The sequence below is a fragment of the Panthera leo genome, chromosome B2, assembly GCF_018350215.1.
Source record: "Panthera leo isolate Ple1 chromosome B2, P.leo_Ple1_pat1.1, whole genome shotgun sequence".
Taxonomy (NCBI): Eukaryota; Metazoa; Chordata; class Mammalia; order Carnivora; family Felidae; genus Panthera; species Panthera leo.
In genome coordinates, this window is record NC_056683.1 from 23,103,723 (window position 1) to 23,123,223 (window position 19,501).

Consider the following 19,501-nt stretch of genomic DNA (forward strand, 5'->3'; position numbering starts at 1 on the left):
ATCCACCAGTAAGTCCTAATGCATCTACCCCAGGTTCATCTACTTCTTCCCTAATTCAGCTAGACTACAGAATCAGAAAAGGCAGAGACCCCGCTGACTTCATGTCTGTTTATCCTGTACACAGCACAGTGACAGGCACAGAATGTTAACAGTGCACCACTGCCCCATGCATACAAAGTGCCTGATGTAGTACTGCATGTTAGAACAGTAGTCACAATGGGGGCTACACAAAGGGGGGTCTGCAGGTGCCTAGTGCCAACCTATGGTAGGTAAGGACAAAACAGTAGGTACAAAAATCCTTTTGGAACAATTAGGCTGCCACATTCTTCCAATAATTCACGTTTCTCAAAATTTACAAAAATCAACAACAGAATAGAAATAAAAAATTATGATCTTTTGCCACAGATGGTTTAAGAAGCAGGGGCATGTAAGCCACCAGTATCTCATGCCTAGACTACACTGGTAGGCATCCAATGAGACTCACCGCTTCCTCTCTTGCCTACCTCCAATCCATTTCTACAGTGATCCTTCTAGAGAGTAACACAGAACCACAGCCGTGCAGCTCAAATCCTTCAGTGCTCACCCTCAGCATTCTCCAGGACCTACAAATCTCCACATCACTGGGCTCCTTCCCGCTTCTGTGACCTCACTCATTATCTGTTTTGTTACCATCTGGGTGCCGGGCTCTGTCTGCCTTCCCAGGATTTACCACTGTCTTTCTGCCTTGAGGCCATTATATGGCACGCTCCCTCAGCTAGGAATACCTGGCCCAGTAGATACTCAATAAACTGAGAAAAGAATTAATGGAAGAAGAATAATTTTATAGCAGGCTACATTTAAAAAGTAAAAAAATTCTCACATCCATGTCCCATTTTTTTGATAAAAATAAAAACTTCACACTCTCCCTTTTAGACTTTTTTTTTAAAGATTTATTTTTAAGTAATCTCTATACCCTGTGTGGGGCTTGAACCCAAAACCCTAAGACCAAGAGTCGCGCACTCTACTGAATGAGCCAGCCAGGCACCCCTTCCTTTACTTCAGTCTTAAAAGATTCTCATATCTTGAAGCAATGTGAGTAGGGTGTAGGTAAGGCAGAAGATAAAGCACAATGTGGGATCCTGTCCTCCCAAAACCAAGTGTGCAGGGCAGCTCTGTGTTCTAACCACCCGCCCTTTAAGATTCCCACAGGCACCACCCTTTCCTAACCACCACCCACAACTGTAAGCTGAACTGAGGTAATTCATAAAACAGGAAATCAAATAATTAACAAATATATGCCAGAATGTTCAAACTCACTGGCAACCAAGCAAAAAATTAAAAACTCAATGCTATTATTTTGCTTATCAAGTTAACAAAGCTTAAACAGCAATAATAACCAACATTAATGTGCAGTGTGTGGTTAGTTTCCAATGTTTGGCATTCGTAGTATCAACTTATGGAAAACAATATATACAATATTATACAACATAAAACCCTGTGTATATGTTTTGTGTGTGTGTGTGTCTGTAACATCAAAATGTTTTATCTTTTTTGACCAGCAATTCAACTCTGAGAAAACACCCTAAAGAACTAATCCTAAATACATACCAAGCTTCATGCATAAAAAGCTCACTAGAGGATAATTTGTAATTGGGAAAATACTGGAGCTGTGCCAATCAATTTCTCTCAGAAGAAAGAGGGAGCCCATCACTACTGACTGAACAGACATTGCACCCAGGTCTGTCTCCATGACTGAGGGGCAGTGCAAAACCCCACTGAGGAAAAAGGGCTGAGCCTGTGGTCCAGACACTGCCAGAATAAGCAAATATTTTAATAACTGCCTCCTGATGAAAAATTCAGGTATCTGTAAAGGAAATTATATAACAAGGAAAAACATGCATTAAGTAGAAAGAAAAAACACTTGCATAAATAGACTGATTACAAGCACATAAAAATTACATATAGGAAAGGAATGGCAGACAATTTTGAAACATTATAAGTGGCTTGCATTCAACTAGAAGGAACTTGGGTTAATTTTCTCTTTTCTTTCAGTTTTTCCTCATTTTCTAAATTTTTGAGAACAAGCTTATAGTTCCTATCACAAACAAACAAAAAAAAATTAGTCCCTTTGAGACCAAACAAAGTAAAAAAGTGCCTACCTCAGCAAGTTGTAACAAAATGTTTATCCACAGTGTTAAGAATCTTCTAGCTTCTTTTACTGTATAACCATATTACTGGTTATTGCACAGAAGGCAGTATGGAGCTAGAAACCATCCTGTCCACTAGTCGACAAATAGGATTAACAAGATTATCTTTGTGCTCTCCCAGGAAAAAAGTGGTTTACACTCTGAGACAGTTTTAAACAGTAGCACCATGCATAAAATAAGCTATTCAGTCATACCAAGGACAAACATTTCTACCCCAAAGTTATAAAAACACAGTAAAAGCCCTCTGAAATGTAAATACTCATAAATTTCAAACCCGATTACCCAGTAGCTATAACTACTGACAGCTTATGTGGTTAACATCAATTTCGAGAGGCCTCAAGCCATTGCAGACTGAGCAGGCTGTAGTCATCCACAAATCATTCAAATCCCAGGGCAGACATCACATGGCTGTTAGAAGGACCCGGAGACTGTTCATTCTCCCTCCTGCTTTGTCTCCTCAGTGGTGCCATTTGGCATTCACCACGGGCACTTCCCTCACTATTAAAGCCTTTAGCTTTAGAACTTCAACTGTGCAAACAAATGTGCTTGTCACATTCAGGATGAGAGGTTACAAACAGGAAGGAAGAAAAAACACCACACAGACGATGCAACACTGAGGTTTAGATTTCAGTCACACAAGAGAAATCAAGAAACTCAAAGTTAATGCTCCCTTGACAACCTTAAATCTCTACTCCGCACGTATGAATCATAATCAGAGTTTTATTAGGGTCACAATTGCAGCAAATACACACTCAAATCATGTACCACAACTAACACTGAGCATTCTTCCTCTGAAATAAAAAGTTTATATTCAAATCCAGAGATAACGCAAAGCTGTAATTTTGTATGAAACTGAATTTGGATCCCGCGCTATCCCTTGACCTCTATGGCTCTGGACCCTATCTGACTATTGCATCAAGGTCACAATCTCTTTAACACATCTGTGCAGCTACAAGAGAGGGGAAATGTGGGCATATGGCAAAGTAAACTCCAAACATAGATCTGGTGAGGGTATGGGGGGATAGGAGTAGCAAAACAAGTGCCCTAAGTTCTGTCAACACCATGTAGTGGAAGGGACACCAGAGCAGGAACCAAAGGACCAGGTCTGAGTTCCCAGTCGTCATCCACTATCTGTATGATCTTGAGGAAGACACTTGGCCTTACCAGGCTGGGTTTCTTCATCTGTTGAACAAGGAGATCCTGTGAGATGATGTGGGAAGTAAAACACACAAGTGAGAGGTCTTTTCCAGCATTACCTTTGTCAGGTAATTTCTCCACCAAAGCGTCCTCCTTCTTTACCCCTGGGAGATCTGCTGCAGGTTTTACATGAGAACCCAGGACCAGTGCAATCCTGTCAGGTCACTGCAAGGCTTTGGTAGAACTCCTGGGACCATGAGGATGCAGCCTTCATCTCCCCCATTCATTCATTCAGATGACACAAAGCCACCACTACATACATAACATACAAAATAATATGCTAGACAATCCAGGGGACAGGTATAAAAAGTAACGATTTTAAAAGGTACAGTCCCTCTTTAAGGCATTTAATGTTTACAGTCCAATGGGAAACAAAGAATTAGAGGAAACTGTAATGGCACAGATCTAGAACAAATTACTAATGAAGCAAAGTACCTTTCCAGCTGAGGCCTAGGTATGACCTCAAAATCCTCAACACAAGCATTCCATTAGCAACTGAAAGACTGTAGTTATCAGGTGAGGGAAGTTTTGCTGCCCAGGTAGGCCTGCTCCTGAGCATATGCCCAGATACCTCCCCTACCTGTCCTAGAACTCCTTCAAATTCCACCTTCACTTCCAAATCATTAGGTATTCTCAGAAAGGAGAGGGCCACTAAGAACCTCATCACAGTGGCTAAAGGTTGTTAACTAACCTTTGCCAATTTTTAAAAATTTTCAAAATTCCAGAGAAACAGGGAATACACATAAGTTGCTTTATTCCTTGTCTAACACACTGCAATACTAAACACTGAACTGGACAATTACTACACTGGCATTAGACACCTAATATATTCCTATTAACAAGAATAATGCATAATGTCATTGAGGCTTAAATCAACACACACAGGAATCCATGAGTTCTGCGTGCACACGCGCACACACACACACACACACACACACCCTTCTCTCCTACTCTGAGAGGCCACATCCCTAACCCTGGCTAGCCATCTGGGAAACAAATGACTTTGTGATGGCATTGTAAATTGGTTCCACTCCTCTGGAAAGCAATCTGGCAATATGTTTTAGAAGCCATAAAATTCTTCATACTCTTTGACCTAGTAATGCCACACCTGGGACTCTCTCATAAGAATCTAATTCAAAATATGGAAATACTTACACGCACAAAGATATACCTTATGGTGTTATTAATAATTGTGAAAAGGTAGGAGCAATGTACTTGTCAACAACAGAGCTAAATAATTAATGGTACAGTACCACAACAGAATATTATGCAACCATTAAAATGGTAATGATGTAGATTATGTAGCAATAAAGGGGGATGCAGACAGAAAACAACAGGCACAAATATGTAAAAATCATTGCAGAAAAGTTTAAAAACTGATAATCACTGTTTTAGGATGGTAAATGGAGGTGCTTTTTTCCCTTTTTATTTCTTATCTTTTTGTCATATAGTATTCTTTTAGGGGTGCTTGGGTGGCTCAGTCAGTTAAGCAACAGACTCTTTTTTTAATGTTATTTATGTTGAGAGATAGACAGGCAGGCAGAGGAGGGACAGAGAGGGAGAGAGAGATCATTTTGACCTGAGCCAAAATCAAGAGTCGGACACTTAACCAACTGAGTCACCCACGTGCCCCTCAGGTGCCCTTAAGTGACCGACTCGATTTCAGCTCAGTCATCATCTCATGATTCGTGAGATCGAGCCTCACATTGGGCTCTACACTGATAGCATGGAGTCTGCTTGGGATTTTCTCTATCCCTGTCATCTCTCAAAATAAACATTTACAAAAGAGAGAGAGAGAATCCTTTTGAAAAAAATGGAAGGCAGGCTTTTAATCTTAAGAATAAAGAGGAAAGGGGCCACATCAGAGAGTAAAGCCTGCTCTCTTACCCAGAGAGGAAGGGGACCAGAGGCATTTCACACTGCATGAGGGGCTGGAATTCATATGCACAGAGCAGCTTCATGGAGAACCTTCTGGAGGTGTCCCATATTATCAACAATTACCAAAAAAATGAGCAGTGCCCACCAGCTAACCCCATTCCACTCCCTCCATTATGAGCATCCTGAGGCAGAGAATTCCCCAAGCACACCACACATGCTGTCAGCTTAGTTCTCTGTTAAAGAGATTTATATGGGGTCATATGAGGCTGTACAATAATTCATTTAAAGGAAATAAGCTCGGATTTTCACATTTGGAGCAATGAGGAATGTCTGTGGCAAGAAATGTAATAATCAGAAAGATGGGGGGAAGAAAGCAGAAACATCTGTCACTTGTAGGGAAGCAGAGTGTGGCAGCAGAGGGTGTGTGTCCCAGGGACAGGAGTCAAAGTAAGAGCAGGACTGGCCTCTCCTGGGCTGACTCAGGGATGAAGGAAGCAGGAAGTCAGGAAGAGTATTTAATCCTAACCAGATGGAAATGGATTTAAACTTGGAGCCATCCAACCCTACATGCAGCTTCAGCCTTGTGTCCAGCCTGGGGACCAGCCCTACACTGGGAGATCTTGGGGGACTCCAGGCCAGTTTTAAAGGGCCAACACTGAGTGAGTCTTACAGATTCTCTGCTTTGCAGCTCTTGTGTTCTTGCACTTATCTGTTGGCCAAGCACCTCATTTACAATGCAGTGTCAACAACCAAGTTCTAACCTCCCCTCTATATTTTAATTTCTACTCTAAGGCCCTGCCCTGGAAGGCCACAGAGCAACTGACTTCAAATTTAAAATTATATTACCTTCCTCTCTGTAGACCTTGGGAAAATTACTTAATCTGTCCAAACCTCAGTTCCTTTATCTTTAAAATCTGTACCTGTACCATAAGATCATTATAAGTTTCAAAAGAAATAACAAATGTAAACCATAGTATCAGATGCATCGTAAGGCTAAAATAAAAGTTTGCTACACATGCCCTCTTGTTCCTCAACTACTAGCATCTGGCCTGTCTCCCTTCCTCCACTACTCCTGCCCATTAAACATGAATAGCATGGCCCACTCTCTATTGGTTATACCTTATATCAACCACACACCTGGAAACAGGTTGCCCTCTGGAACCCTACTATCCAAACCGAGACACTCATTTCTGAGCCATGATCTGACTCCACTTTCCCACAGATATAACACCTTAGACAAAGAGGAAGCACACAGCAATCCTTTCAAAGCTGGGATGGTGAGGTCATACTGCCTGCATTCAAAGCCCTGTTCCTTCACCTGTTAGTTAATGTGACTTTGGTCAAGCTACTTAATCCCTCTGCGCCTCAATTTTCCCATCTATAAAATAGATACAAAACTGTTGTATCAAGTATATTAATAAAATTCTGAGACCTCTATCTAGCACCTAGTAAACAGGTACACTTTTTAACTTTGACTCCCCATGAGAGTATTTAGGTAGAGGTATTTGGTTAGCTATGTATGCTATCCCATATTAGCAGACAAGTCAAACATCTTTGCTTCTCTCTGGCACTGGTGGAGATTAAGTAGGCTTTCTAGGGTAAAGGCTTGCTATCCCCAGTGTGGTGCACAGACAAGCATTGGCATCACGTGGGCATTCCTTAGAAACGCAGATTCTCAGGACCCATTTAGCCCAACTGAAGCAGAACCATTTTGTATGCCCAAGTCACCTTGGGTTCTTGTGATAACACAGATCTAGGTGGGGAGAGGTACCTGAAACCACTATGTTAGGACCACACATGGGAGTAGCAGGTGCCACAATGAAAAGAGCGCCCTGCATTCCAAAAAGAAAGGGCACCAAGATGTGACAAAACTGTCATCTTGGCATTTATAAGTGGACAAGGAGGGAGATGGGCATGATTGGTAACGATGGAAGAGTGTACAGCTAAGAAGATAAATGGCACAAGGAGCTTCTCACTAAGTTCTTAGAGGGGAGGGACCATGTCTTACTCATCTTGGTTTTTTAACAGAGACTGACTGACATAGAGGAAGTGATGGCTCACTGTAAGCATCCGACACTAGCTTTACTTTTGTTTAATAATCCCCATTTTCAATAAGATTGAAGATTGTTAGTTTTACAAAAAAACACCATGGTTTTACTGTTATATTTGTGGCCCCTCCCATCCTACCGTAATATAAAATCTGATTCTACACTTCCTATATGAAGATGCCACAAACTATCATTGAGGGAAGGGAACCATTTCTGAACTGTTCCCCTTAGAAATGGTCCTGGCTTTGAAAGCCCCTGAGGGGACACTGGGACTAGGAGAAGGGGGCAGAAGAACATCCTTCTCCACATGTTGTTAAAGAGAATTTGCTGCCTTTTCATTTCAAACATCTGGCATGTTAAAAACTAAGTTAAGGTGACAGAAAATTAAGTGCCCCATTGTTACAACCCTTGACCTTTTCTTAGTGACATGTGTAACTAATTAGCCCCTGGAGGTCAACAACCAGGGAATAATTAGAGGGAAGGTGATGGAGAATCAAATGAGAGTACAGAGCAGAAAAAAATCATTCCAACTGATCCAAGATCCCCTTCAGGTCCTTGCAGGGGAGCACAGCCTTCATTTTCTAAGACATCAGAAATGAACAGACGCCCTTGCCTTTGATCTGAGCAATGAGTCCCCCTCACCCATCAGGCCTTCACTCCACCCCTCCACACAAACCTGTCACCAAGGTAATGAACTTAAGAGGAGAAATCCACACAAATGGGAGAAGACAGCCACCTCCCCAGTCCAGCCCCCACAACCATTATGAAATTACCTAAATGTGAATGCTAGATCAAACCCAAATGTGCCTCTCTTTGAAAAAACCAAGGAGGATGAATGACAGATGTCCCTACGAGAATTTCCTGCATCACTCTGAATTAGCAGCTATGTATGAATACAAATAAACATAACATCGTGTATGCTTATACTACATATATTCCTAAGTGCATACACATATACATGTACAGATTTCTCTGCTCTGCCCGTATCTGCAAGGTTTCGGAGTGGGTCAGGAAGTCCTTGTCCTCCACTACTGGAGTAACACAAACATTTTCTACCCTTAAGTGAGGTCTCTGATACACAGCAGGAAAAGCACCACAGGTCATATATCCTTTCTGCTTCAACCGCTGACAGAGCTCTCATAAACACACAGAATACAAACAATGACGAAGTTAGAAAATTTTACATCTAAATACTCATTTTTAAAACAAAATCAAAGCAAGGAGAATACTTGTTTCCCCAAACCCCAAATCTCATCTCTGGACTTTGATGAAGTTTCAACCAAATAATCTTAAAGCCACAGTACAACACAGGGAGGAGGGTGCCAGATCCTTCACTGCCTTTTTAAATAAACTCAAAACAGCCCAGGAGAGGCTCAGACAAAGCATTCCTCTAAACCAGACGCCCTCAGACTGTGCAGTTTACTCAGATACAGCCAGATTTCCTAAAGTAATGATACGGCTGAGTGTCTAAATGCACAGGCCGACAGGCACTACAGGTACTAAGGGTCTAAATGAGAAGACTTCCAGAACTGCAGAAACGTCAGCTCCGATGTCACAACAGTCTTCAGTTTACAAAATGAAACTGCCATTAGAACTCAGTGACCTGGAACTTGCGTTGAAATCTTGGAAAACAAATTGTTGTCTTTCCTCTCTATTCCTAAACTCAAGCCTCTGCAGAATAAGATCTGTCCTCCACAGCGACCAGCACAACATTGTGTGAATATGAAAACATACATACTCCATAAGGATATGAAAATAAATTTCAACCACAGATAAACAAAACAGAAGAGAATCCCTTTGTCTATAAGAAATATATTCCAGCAAACCTTGCTAATAAGGACAACCAGAGAAAAGACCTTCTGTATCTTCTGTGGTGGTAGAAATCTTAATTAGAGCCCAAAGAAACAGGTACTCAAGAGAAATCAGAACAACAATCCTATACTTTAACCATACATTAGAATTATCCGTAAAGCGTTTTTACAAATCCCACTGGCCAGGGCACCCACCAGACGAGTTAGATCAGAATCTCTGAAGGTGGGCCTCAGGCCTCATTTTTTCTTCTTTTTTTTCCTTTTTTTTTTTTTTAAGGCATCATCATTTTTTCAAGCTCCCCAGGTGGAGTGCAGTGTACAACCAAGGTTAGGAACCACTGAATTAGTGACTATTCTAAAGATACCTTCCAGATCAGAATGTTCATCTTCGCCGATGGTGGACCCTTGATACAAGGGGACCAGGAGTCTCTATCTAAAGCCAACACCCGGTATAATGCTATACTATACAATCCATTACCCCCAAACCTGGGAGGGCACTTAAGGCCATACACACCCAGCCACCCAGTCTTAAAATGAAGCACAGAAGTCACCCACCCAGATGGCCTGCCTAGATGAACAGGGTCAAAGAGGCCCCTAGATCTGTTATTTTCACAGGAGGCCTCCCTGGCAGTGGCAGGAGAGGTTCTGGAGATCGGCCACCCTGAGCCAGCATTACCAAGGAAGGACACTATTTTCAGAATGCCACAACACCCCCTTAGATGACTACCCTCTGAGGGAGAATGCACACCTCTTAGCAAAACACACACAGGGATTAAAAAAATAAGTACACTTCCTAGCTCCTCTGGTGAGAAAGCTGGAAATTTCACTGTCATACCCTCGACGTTTCCCCCAATTTAAATCTGGCTTGAGATAATTTTGCTTGGTTTTATTTGAAGGCAAACTTTCTGGCAGGAGGAGGCAGAGTGAAGATGTATAAAAAATTCCACCAAAATCATTTCATATTTATTCAAAACATTTAAAGGCAAAGTATTGCCCAAGAAATCAATATAAAAAGAAAACAGAACATACCACATACATCTCTTAAGATGGTATTTTAAATAACAGTTTAAAGTATAAATTTAGAATGGCAGAAAAAAACTATTTAGAGATATTCAAAAATTAGTATCGTTCTACAAAATGTGGAATTTTTTTAAAGACCATTTTTAACAAAACAAGGAAAAAGAAAAGAAAAACCAACCACTAAATCTAAGAGTGCTTAACTGCCTGGGTCTGAATCCAGGCTTGGATACTCTATTAGGCATAGTGCCCTTAATCATGTCTCTGAGCCTCTCTGGGCCCCATCTTACCTGGATAACAAAGGTTCTGAGTTGGACTACAGGGTTCAATTCAGATCTGCACATGTTAGCTGTGTGAGCCCATTCAACCTTTGCACTTCTCTTCCTCCTCTGTAATACTAAAATAAGAATAATACCTACCTGCGATCTGGAGAAATAGGAAGCCTGGCACACCACTGACGGAAATGCAAACTGGTGAGGCCACTGTAGAAAGTAATATGGCGGTCCCTAAAAATATTAAACATAGAATTACCATATGAGCCAGCAATTCTACCTCTGGCTATATGCCCAAAAGAACTGAAAGCAAGATTTCAAACATACTTCTACACCCATGTTCATAGCAGCATATTCACATGGGCCAAAAGGTAGAAGCAACCCAAGAGGACATGGACATATAATTGCACAAAATGTGGCACATGCGTACAATGGAATACAGCTCAGCCTTAACAAAGAAGGAAACTGACACAGACTATAACATGGATGAACCCTGAGGATGTTATGCTGAAATATGCCAGTCACAAATTGACACATATTGTATGATTCCGCTTATGTGAGGTCCCTAGAATAGTCAAATTGATAGAGACAGAAAGTAGAATGGTGGTAGCCAGGGGCTTGGCAGAGGAGGGAAGGGGAGGCAGGGTGGGGAGGGTCCAGAGGTAGGAATTAGGAGTTAGTATTTAATGGGTACAGAGTTTCAGTCTGAGGAAGACAAAAAAGTTCTGAGAGGGATGGGGTGATGGTTTACACAACAATGTGAATGTACTTAATGCCACTTAGCTGTACACTTAAGAATAGTTAAGACAGTCATTTTTATGGCTTGTACATTTTGCCACAATAAAAAAATAAACGTAAATAAGAAAGAATAAATAGTCCCTACTTTCTAGAGACATTGTAAAGATTAAATATAAGTAAAGTGTATAGAGAGTGCCCAGCACAGAGTAAACCCTCCATAAATATTAGCTACTATCTTATTTTCCTGCTTTTGTTGCTCCTTCCAGTCCCCACTACTGTGTACTACAGAAATAGATGCTCACTGATTACATGCTGATCCCCTCCCCCCTTGGAGCTGTATACCTTCTGCAATGAGATAGTTCCAGTCCAGGCCTTCCTTGTAATAGAAATGCTGCTTCCCTGGGACAAAACTTTCACACAATCAGATAAAGATGAAGAAACCACCTAACTTCACAGTCTTCACACATAAAGCTGAGATGACCACATTTAAATAAAACAAAACAAACAAAAAAAACCCTGATTTTAGTGTCTTCATTTCCTAAATGGATTGTCAGTAATTCTGCCTCAAAAAATGGGTTCAAAGGCTAATGCTGTCACTTATGTCTGATAGAAAAAAGAAGGAAAGTCTCCCTGCTATTCATAAATGTTCTCCCACTTTCTGTCAAAACCAAGACTATTTTACTTCTTTGCTCGATCATTTAAAAAAACTATCAGTATGAAAACTTCCAAGTATACAAAAGTAGAGAGTTCAACTAGCCCTCATATAACCAGCTTAATAACCAACATTAACCTTTTTCACTCTGCCAAAGACTCTACATTCTCTCTCTAAAATATCAGAATAAAAGCACCACAATTGGCTACACTGAAGCAATATTCATCTGTAACAATCACTGTCATCATCATCATCATCATCATCATCATCATCATCACTACTTCTTGTTACTTTTAAAAGTTCTTTTCTGGCATCTTCTCACCTCCTTTTATTTTTTCCTTTGAAACTACAAATAATTTCAATATCTACCTTGCCAAGATAATTGTAAGAATGTAGCACATGTGAAAGTGCATAGCTTGGTGTCTAACACATATTGGATTCGTTCTCCAAAACCACCATCTCATCTTGCTCCATGATGAGAGACACCCCCACACATCCTTCTCCATGCTTTGTCCCTTCTTTGGGGAAGGAAGTGTTTCCTAACGCTAGTCCTTATTCCTTCTTGTACCCCTGCCTCCTTCTAAACCAGGAATCCCAAACACAAATGACTAATAACCACAAATCCAATCACTGAGAAGACCCCAAATATAAAGACAAAGAAGGTAAATAAATTGAACTGATAAATGCATTCAACATTTAGGGTACCAGTCCCTAAATTAAAAATAAAAAACATACCCAACTTGTGCCTATATATTATTTAACAGAAAAATCAGGCTAGACTTACTAATGCAAGTCATTCCCGTGTGTGTGTGTGTGTGTGTGTGTGTGTATCTATATTTTAAACGTTAAACTCTTTTTTGATGATCTAAGAAGTTTTAAATGCTGATGAGATTCATTTCCTTGCAGTACTTTTCGCCCATGGCAAACCTGCCACCTCTAATTTGTTTTAAAAGGAACTGTAATCACCCAATCAATCATACTCTTGACCTTCAGCCTTTAAAGTCACTTCACTGTGGTCAAAATTGGCTCTAAAAATTCATGTTGTAACAGTGCTATTGTCCTCAAGCTCCAAAATGCCAATGACAGGAATATAATTTGAGTAAACCCTCTGGTAGAAGAAAAAAATAGCACATGGAGTTTCCAGTTTGTCTTCTACCAGGATTCTTTAAATAAAAGTGAATGTCTATGATATTATTAAGTAATAACTTTTCCTCCACTGGGGTTTAAAGACTTATAAATCACCCAAGTTTCTATGCAGTGAAACTAGTTTCTTCATCATAAAAACCACATGGCTTTCCTTTGGTTTTAAATAACTTATCTTTCTTTATGGGGAGGTACAGAATGACCAAGTAATAATCTTTCCAGTTCTCACCTTCTCTTCTAGCACACACTCAATCTTCACCTCATTGGCATCCATCTTTCTTGCTTGTATCCTATTTCAATGGAAAAAGGATCTTTCTGCTTGCGTAGGCCAAAGCATTATGGCTTATTAATTTCAACATACAAAAATGCTCAAGTTTCTTCCATGACAACAACAAGCACCCACAAACCCATCCAGCTACAAGTCCCCTCTGGCATTGTCTATCTCCCTATTTCTTAAGAAGGCACTGAGCCTTAAACATTGAGTCCATACTATCTTCATTTCCTCAACCCAATGAACTACAGGTTCTATGTCCCACTGCAACAGAAATATTTTCAGTAGTGTCTCCAATGGCCTTCCAGTTATTCAATCCAGTTACTTTTCAGTGCTTATCTCACTTGAGGTCTCTGTAGCATTTGACATTACTGGTCACATCCTCTTCCAAAGCATGCCTTCCCTCAGTTTTTTTGGCCTTTCTCCTGACCTTCCTCCTACCTCTTTGAACACTCCTACTCAATCTCCTTCAAGGACTCATATCCTCCAATCATCCCTATTAGTCAGTGACCCCATCTTCAGCCCTGTTCTCTTCTATATCTACTACATACCATTCTTGGTCCCTTTTGAATACCACTGACTTCAGTTACCAATTATGTGTCAAGTTCTGTCAGATCTCTGTATTTCCATTTCTGGTCTCCCTCATGAGCTCCAGTTTACACATGCAGGACTTCTCCGCCTGGGTGTTGCCAAGGCACCTTAAACTCAACACATCCAAAATCTAATATAAGCTCATGCTCTTCCTACATGGGTGAATGCTACCAACCACCACCTGATTATTCAATCCAGAAAAATGGAAGGCATCCTTTAGTCCTTGTCCTTTATTCCTGATATGCAAGCAGTCACTGGGCTTCTAAACTCCAATCTCTAGGATTTGGGTCTCCCCTTCAATCTCTTCCACTACTGCTAGTCCAGGTCTTCCCATAATTTCTCACATAAATCATCTCTCATTACCAAAATACACAAGTGCAGTTCTCTGTCTCCAATCAACACATGTGGCTCTGACCAGCTCTCCAGGCTACTGTCAAAATGATCTAAAATACAAGTCTCATAAGGTCACTCTTCTAAAACTTTTCCAAACAATCTGACGTCTTTTATCTTCATAATTTATTTCCTGAATATATGACCTACCCCATGTGTTGCCATCAACTACCTCTCCCAGAGCATCAGCCAGACAGAAGTACGCATCCATGCAAACACAGCTCCCTCACCCAAGGGAAGCCCTTCCATTCTCTGCCTGATTAACTCTTGCACATTCTGAGAACTTCCTTGTGAAAAGATTCTCTGACTCGACTTTTCCAGGTTAAGTAACCCTCCATTCTGCAGCCACAGCACCATGTGCCTATAGATCACTGGTTTTTGTTGGAGATGTTGACTTTATCTCTCCCAATAAACTAAGCACTCTTTGAAAGAAGGAAATGCATCTTACTAAATTTGTATGTTCAGCTACTACATATTTGCAAAATTAATGAATGAATATTCATTCATAAGGCTTATTTTTCACCAAATAAATTTTTCAAAATTTGATTCTAACGATAAAAGGCAAATCGCACACTAAGAACAACAGAAGAAATGACATTTTTTATGAGAGACCTTGTACTTCATTTTCTTACAAACTATAAAAGTCCAAGGGTTTCTTCCCCCCAAATGGAATGGTTTGGGGAGCTGGAAGCACCACTAACCACTATCACTGACCTCCCGCCCAGCCCTGTGGCACACTGCCTTCAGAGAAGCACTTTATGCAGCACTGGCTTTTGAAACAAAGATTAGAAGATGGTCAATTTGTTCAAAAGCAACATGCTACTAAAATTCCAAAGATAAAAGAAAGAATCAAGGTTAAGCAGCAGTTTCTTATACTAGATAAAACTAAGTTCCTTATATCAGATCACATCAACAAGAACGAACTTATGAAAATAACTGGGCACCTGGCAGGGAAATACTTATCAAGCTCTTTTCCCAATGGTGAACACACACCACACCACGAAGATCTCTACACCTGTTTCTGGAATGTAAAAAAGCAAGAAAGATACAGATTCTTCCATATTGCATATGCTCTTGAGGAGCCATGTGGAAAGAAATGTTCCATGTAAGACTAGCACAGTGCTTCCATTCCAGAATTTCTTTAATCGACCCCCAGGGGATGAAAGGGGATATCACCAACTAAGTTGGATCTCATTAACCAATCACAGGTCACCAAAACATGTCAGCCTAAAGTTTTTGTCATCCAAGTAGAAAGGACTGAACTACATTCAACATGAGCAACATTCTGCTTGAAAAACTCCTATTTCAGAGCACCTAGGTGGCTCACTCAATTAAGTATCTGACTCTAGATTTCGGGTCAGATCATGAACTTCTGGTTTGTGACTTTGAGCTCCACATTGGACTCTGCACTAAGAGCATGGAGCCTGCTTGGGATTCTCTCTCTCCCTCTCCCTCTGCCCCTCCCCCACTTATGTCCTCTCTCTGTCTCCCTCAAAATAAAATAAACTTAAGGGAAAAGAAAAAAAAGAAAAACTGTTTTATTTCATCTAGGCTACCTTGATTTCAAACTTTAAATGTTTGCAAATAAATACACTGCATGTGCGTTTTCAGTTGTCAGTAAAAGACATCCAAATGACTTTGATGCTCTTTTCTCCAATGGAACTTGCAATCCCAGTGATAACTTAATAGCAATCAGTGACATACCACATCTTATGTCCACAGAACATGCCAACTTTGTATAGAAAGTCCACTTGACTACAGAAACCTATATACAAGAAAGCATAACTTATGGACTATTACTGCCCCTGTCTGTCCTGCACAAAGTCATTTGCCATAATTTGCTGAAAAGTAGATAAAACAGTGTTAAAAGATTTGAACAGTTCCAGATTTCTAAGTATGACATAGATATATCCAAATTCAATTTTCCTGTATCTTTAAGAAATGTAACATTTAGCAAGCTATTTCTAATTTTTTTTTCAAAAAGTATCATACATTATAAACACCATTATAGGGGAGGGTCCAACATGGTGGAGCAGCATGGTAGTTTTCTGCTTCTCTCCTACCTGAAATACAGCTAGATCAACAACAAACCAACTTGCACACCTAGAAAATCGATCTGAAGATTAACACAACACTCTGCATAACTTGAGCCACAGAACTCAGCAGGTACGTGGTGTGGAGAGGAGAAATGGGGAAGAGAGAAGCCATAGAGAGTAGGGAGCTGTTTTTTCTTCTGGAGAGAGGACGGAGACAGGACGAAGAGTACAGGAAAAACACTCCCCCCAAAAGCAGCTGGAGAGAAAGAGTGGAAACACCCATAAAGGACCAAAAAAGAAAAGGAGAAAGGAGAGGGTTTAAATACCATCAGGGCACTATAAACGGTGGGGGGGGGGGGGGGGGGGGGGGGGGGGGCACAGAGTCTGAAACTCCACAGCTCGATATCTGATGGATCTGCTGGAAAGGGTGAAACCCCAGGAGCAGAGAGCAAGGTCCAAGAGGTCCTTGGGCCCAGGGAAAGAGGCGATTCCCCTGCTGAGAGAACAATTGGTAGAAGCTGTGCGGCCTCCCCACAGGGAGAGGTCCCAGTGGACCCCAGAGAGCAGCCACGTTTGCTGTCGTTGTAACAAGGACAATGGGGGGGGGGGGGGGGGGGGCGCGGTGAAGCTGCGTGCCAGATATGTATTGTGATTTACCATAATCCCTGAAACGCTACTGCTACACCACAGCGCAAACTTTTTCTGGGGCGGGCAACTAGCCGCAGTCACTTGGCATCTGAAACACTGCAGTCATATGAATGTTCCTAGGGATGAGCCAGCACCCAACCACTGATCGGCAAGAGGGTCAAGTGGGTTTGCGTGGGTCAAAGCCACAGGGCCTTCAAAAGTGAGGGGTTTGGTGGGGCGCCTGGGTGGCTCAGTCAGTTGAGCGTCCGACTTCGGCTCTGGTCACGATCTCGCAGTATGTGGGTTCGAGCCCCGCATCGGGCTCTGTGCTGACTGCTCGGAGCCTGGAGCCTGTTTCGGATTCTGTGTCTCCCTCTCTCTCTGACCCTCCCCCATTCATGCTCTGTCTCTCTCTGTCTCAAAAATAAATAAACGTTAAAAGTGAGGGGTTTGGAAACACAGCCCCATCTGAGATAAAACTCAGGAGGGAGGTGCCACTTGGAAGGCTGACAACTTAGTTGCAGACAGTGCAGAAGCAGGGAGTGGACACAAGCCAGAGACAAAGAGTGATGCTTGATTGCCAATCGGGGAGAACATATAGTTCTGATGCTAGAGACTAGGTAGATGGGTGGCGCCATTTTCACCTCTCCCGCGCATGTGCGTACACCATAAAGAAACCACAACAATCCACACCAGTAAACTAAACAATGCCATCTAGGGGAGAAAGGTGCCATTACACCAAGCCACGTCCAAATGCACCATGATATAGAGAAACACCACAAGTCTCTAGGCCTGTTTAGTTTGCACACTATAAAGTGGTTCATAGTTTGACTTCTAGGGGAAACTGGATGTAATTTCAATCATATTTCATTCTGTTTACTGGTCCTTCTATTCAATTTTTTTCCTTTTTCTTCTCATTTCTTATTTTGAATACAGAAAGAGAAAAATCTATTTTTATTTTCCGTTTTATGAAAAATATTTTTCTTTAAATTTTTTTCTACTATATTTTTATTTTTGAATAATTTTTTCTTACTTTAATCATTTAAATTTTATTATATTTTATAGTATTCATTTTTGTAAATTTTCAAATGTTTTCCTACTTTTTTTACTTTTAAGTTTTCTTTCCCTTTTTCTCTCTTCTACGAACCTTCTTGCAACAACCAAACCAAAACACACCTAAGATATCACATCCTTTATTTTATTTTTTGTGTTGTTCTTAATTTTTAATTTTTTTTATTATTAATTCCTTTTCTTCCTTCAAAATGACAAAAGTGAAGGAATTCACACCCCAAAAGAAAGAACAGGAAGAAATGACAGCCAGGGACTTAATCAACACAGATACAAGCAAGATGTTTGAACCAGAATTTAGAATCACGATAATAAGAATACAAGCTATGAGGGGTTCCGGAAGATGGCGGCATAGGAGGACGCGGGGCTCACAGCGCGTCCTGCCGATCACTTAGATTCCACCTACACCTGCCTAAAGAACCCAGAAAACCGCCAGAGGATTAGCAGAAGGGAGTCTCAGGAGTCAAGCACAGACTAGAGGCCCACGGAAGAGGGTAGGAAGGGCGGCGAGGCGGTGCGTGCTCCACGGACTGGCGGGAGGGAGCCGGGGCGGAGGGGCGGCTCGCCGGCCAAGCAGAGCCCCCGAGTCTGGCTGGCAAAAGCGGAGGGGCCGGACAGACTGTGTTCCGACAGCAAGCGCGACTTAGCGTCTGGGAGGTCATAAGTTAACAGCTCTGCTCGGGAAGCAGGAAGGCTGGAGGACAAAGGGAGGGAGAGCTGCTGAGCCCCCGGACGGCAGAGCTCAGCTTGGCGGGGAACAAAGGCGCCAGCGCCATCTCCCCCGCCCATCCCCCAGCCAAAATCCCAAAGGGAACCAGTTCCTGCCAGGGAACTTGCTCGCTCCGCGCAAACACCCAACTCTGTGCTTCTGCGGAGCCAAACCTCCGGCAGCGGATCTGACTCCCTCCCGCTGCCACAGGGCTCCTCCTGAAGTGGATCACCTAAGGAGAAGCGAGCTAAGCCTGCCCCTCCACCCCCCGTGCACCTTGCCTACCCACCCCAGCTAATACGCCAGATCCCCAGCAACACAAGCCTGGCAGTGTGCAAGTAGCCCAGACGGAACACGCCACCCCACAGTGAATCCCGCCCCTAAGAGAGGGGAAGAGAAGGCACACACCAGTCTGACTGTGGCCCCAGCAGTGGGCTGGGGGCAGACATCGGGTCGGACTGCGGCCCCGCCCACTAACTCCAGTTATACACCACAGCACAGGGGAAGTGCACTGCAGGTCCTCACCACGCCAGGGACTCTCCAAAATGACCAAACGGAAGAATTCCCCTCAGAAGAATCTCCAGGAAATAACAACAGCTAATGAACTGATCAAAAAGGATTTAAATAATATAACAGAAAGTGAATTTAGAATAATAGTCATAAAATTAATCGCTGGGCTTGAAAACAGTATACAGGACAGCAGAGAATCTCTTGCCATAAAGATCGAGGGACTAAGGAACAGTCACGAGGAGTTGAAAAACGCTTTAAACGAAATGCAAAACAAAATGGAAACCACGATGGCTCGGCTTGAAGAGGCAGAGGAGAGAATAGGTGAACTAGAAGATAAAGTTATGGAAAAAGAGGAAG

At 41.9% G+C, this 19,501-nt stretch overlaps 1 protein-coding gene across 29 annotated transcripts in view; it reads right to left on the bottom strand.

Moving 5' to 3' along the window:
- Positions 1-19,501, bottom strand: part of FARS2 (phenylalanyl-tRNA synthetase 2, mitochondrial) — a 538,971-nt gene that overhangs the window by 473,682 nt on the left and 45,788 nt on the right. For 23 of the 29 annotated variants that reach the window (XR_006202464.1, XR_006202465.1, XR_006202466.1 and 20 more), the window contains exon 2: positions 10,557-10,643. The exons of 2 other annotated variants lie outside the window; for them this stretch is intronic. The gene's annotated coding sequence lies outside the window, so the exon portion shown is untranslated. Of the gene's footprint in view, positions 1-484; positions 849-10,556; positions 10,644-19,501 lie in introns of those variants that run through there. 4 more of the 29 variants (XM_042938004.1, XM_042938000.1, XM_042938003.1 and 1 more) reach the window with 2 other exon arrangements.